This window comes from Anneissia japonica, unplaced genomic scaffold (genome assembly GCF_011630105.1).
Source record: "Anneissia japonica isolate Jap-2015-1 unplaced genomic scaffold, ASM1163010v1 scaffold640_len1575945_cov177, whole genome shotgun sequence".
NCBI classification, from domain to species: Eukaryota; Metazoa; Echinodermata; class Crinoidea; order Comatulida; family Comatulidae; genus Anneissia; species Anneissia japonica.
The window spans coordinates 1,238,537-1,242,211 of record NW_022684376.1 but is presented as its reverse complement, the minus strand read 5'-3'; the positions used below and the strand labels follow the sequence as shown (position 1 = coordinate 1,242,211).

The 3,675-nt window shown below is 31.5% G+C and overlaps 1 protein-coding gene across 1 annotated transcript in view; it reads left to right on the top strand.

Moving 5' to 3' along the window:
- LOC117105095 overlaps positions 1–3,675 on the top strand; it is a 19,843-nt gene that overhangs the window by 2,129 nt on the left and 14,039 nt on the right. The gene's annotated exons all lie outside the window — the stretch shown is intronic.

Sequence of the window (3,675 nt, the reverse complement as noted above, 5' to 3'; positions counted from 1 at the left end):
ATATATATAGTCACACTCGCAGATTCCTCATCTTCAACGTTTACAAGTTTTATTTATAAAAAGCATCTATTTAGAGATTTCTAATGGTGTTATAAACTTTATTTCAGGGGTGTTGGTGTGGTCAGGTAGTTGCTAGGTAATTGTTTTTAAAATACCCAAACCCGAAAGTAAATAAATAGAACAACGGCGTCCTTCGATAAGTTAACAAACGCAACCCAATGTGATTTTACCTATAGTTGTGAATTAATTAGTATTAATTAACTGCCGTCCTTAGTGAATGAGGCATGGATTTATGGCAGGTGATTTAAGGTCGTCAAAAAAATAAAATTGTGTTGCTAAAATTGGAATAAATGCTTAATGATAGGTTTAAAAACATAAGTTTATCCATGGTTGCTTGGAGCTACAGAGTGAAAACAATAATTAAAAAAAAACCCTGCCAATGCTACCCCAGTTGACGGTATACGTGCTGCCCTTTTTTGCAGTCGGTGGATTACTGTTTTATTTTTATTGCTACTATTTCTCCAAAATGAAATACCATAATCCATACATGGCTGTATTGTTGCTAGATATAGTTTTGTTAATAAACTTTTATGTAAAGTTAGGCTTGATTCAAGTGTAGATTCAGTTTAGCACTTGTATATCTTGTTCCTATGTTAAATTTTCATCAATTTGGAGTCCGAAGTATCTAATATGCTGTACGTTTTCAAGGTACTGGTTTCCAAGACGAATGCTTAGCATATTATTATGTGAATAACTTGTTTGTTTTTATTAACATACTTTTATTTTTGTCTGTATTAATTTTTAATTTATTTATAATGTAACATTCCTGAACATTAACTGTGTGTTGGATGGTAACATTTATTTCGTCCATGTTTTTCCTGACACATATAAAAGAACGTGGTATGTACTGCAAGAACCATGAGTTATAGATTGTGTGATATGTCGTTAATGAAAATAAGGAAAAGGACCGAGACTACAAAATTGCGGGATTCCAATTTCAATGTCTTTTTTCCTTGGTATGGTATTTCCATATTTGGCAACTTTCTTTCTTTTACTAAGATAATTTTTTGAACCAGTTTATCTCATTATTATTTATACCATAGTTGATTTTTTTTTAAGCAAAAGAGTGTAATCTACGGTATCGAATCATTTTGAAATAATCTAAAATGCATGTTCCAATAATTTCATGATCATTTACGATTCTATTCAATCGTCAACAACCCTATGTAAGCTCGTGATTGTTGAACGATCTTTTCTAAACGCATATTGGTCAACATTAAATTGTGTTCATTTAGATAATCGGTTAGTTGAAGGTTGAATCTGTATTATTTTTTCTAATATCTTTGATATGTGACAAACTACCGAAATAGGTTTATAGTTACCGTACTTGACGTATCTTTGTTTCCGTTTTCCTTATATATTGGTGTAGTTCTTGATATCGTCCAATCGGCAGGGATTTTTCCGTTCATTAACGACATATTGTAAATCTTACAAAGAGAATCTGATATGTACGTTGATGCTACTCTTAACAGTTTACTATCAATATCAAGGAGATTAATGCTGCTTCGGCCAGACACATTGAGAAGTGCCTTTTCTACTTCTTCGGTTGCAATATATTTGAAAGAGAATTAGTATCTACATTCTGGATTTTTCCAGTTTGTTTTTTTGTTCATCGAATGAGTGTGATATTTCTTTTCCAATATTGGTAAAAGAGTCGTCAGTTTTAAATTTAGATTAGTAATAATTTTGTCTATATTTTTTCCTGTGCTTTTCTTCATCTCTTCCCATAATTTTTTTTGGGTCGTTTCTATGTTTATGTTCGATTTCAGTAAAATAATCAATCTTTGCTTTCCTTAAAATTACTAGTAACGTCATTTCTTAATTTTCAGTAAGTGTCTAGGTGTCGTTTTGTTTTGTGCTTGTCTGACAGCCTCTTTGTATGATCTCGTTGGTACATCGATTGAATAATATCCGGTGTTATCTATGGTGATAATCTATTTTTTACTCTCGTTGATTTATATGGGGCATGTCAATGTCTATGAAGAAATGTTTCCATTTGTTGCAAACAGAGTTAATATTTTCATTATGAGTTACAAATAAATCACTCGTTTCGTTATTTTCTTATAATTCTTTGTTAAAAGATTCTATATCTAAATCTTCATAATTTCTAAATGTAATTTATTACGCCCAGTTTTCTTATTTCTATATTCAGTACACTGTAAAAACAGCGTGGAGTATTTAAATACAAAGCTCCACGCAATGTTGTCCCGTTTTTTGGTGACACGTTCAAAAGCTAAACGTGCTTAGACATAGCTTAATGCATTTAGGATCTTGACGTGTTTAGCATTAAATGTGCTTAGGTATTTGACATCATGATGTCAAATATCTAAGTACATCTAATGCTAAACACGCCAGAAACCTAAACACACTAGGTCAGAACTAAACACGTTTAGCTTTTAAAAGTGTCACCAAAAACGGGAAAAACATTGCGTGAAGCTTTGTGTTTAAATGTCCCACGCTGTTTTTACAGTGTACATGCGTATAAAATTATGAGTGGTCGCTATGTGCAACCCCATTGAGAACGTTCTGCTATCGTCGATAAAATCAGTACAAGTAGCTGATTTTGTATAATTCTTGTTTGTTCTTTAATTAATTTTTTTTAATTTTTTTTTTTTAATTTCAAAAATATTTATACCGGATTAAAACATATCAGGGTTAATTTGGTTAGTTCGAACATATTTCTGAGTTTATTAATTGTATTTTTGTGAAGGTCAATATCAAAAATATAATCCCGATGTTGAAATCCCCAAACAAAATTATTTCCTTATTTTTCATGGCAGACTTTGTTTAGCATGTTTGTTATCTTGTCAATATATTCGACTTTAGAGTAGGGGGTCGATTTATACATGCTTTCATATATACATGCCTTTATCATTTATTTCGTTCCATGCCACTTCTATTTCTTCGAAATTTAAATTTAAGTCTTCTCTCAGTGAACAAATGGGATTTCATCATTTACATAAATCATAAATCCACCACCATCATTTTTGTTTGTTATGAGTGAATTAAATATATAATATAAAAGATTTATTATATTCAATCACCAAACAGTTTATATTGAAATCCTGAATTACCAGAGTAATTAACATTTTTATCAAAATACCATTCAAACGATGTCAATATTTTCTTTCAATTTAACAACCAAGATTGCAAAAGAGAGAGAGAGAGGGGGGTGGGTTGGGGAGGGAGAGAGAGAGAGCTGTCTCTTATACACATCTAGATGTGTATAAGAGACAGGTATTGTCCATAAAGTAAAATATGTAGAGTAATTGTTTTGCAAATTATATAATAATTATTCTGCTGCTGTTAGCCCAACAACATCGAATTGAATGTAGGCCTGTCATACTGTATTATTAAAGTTCAGAATTTATTTCATTTTACTCAGCTAGGTCTGAAAGTTATCGAGTGTTCATCCTGTCTCTTATACACATCTAGATGTGTATAAGAGACAGACCCTACTTCAAAACAGATAAACTAGTTTCTGATACCATCAACTCATTTACAACACTCATTAATAAACAAATAAAACACTAACACATGTTTTTATGACATTCATTTTGTGCGACTGTACTCGCATCTACAACATGTTCACCAATGCTAGGCCCAAACAGACCG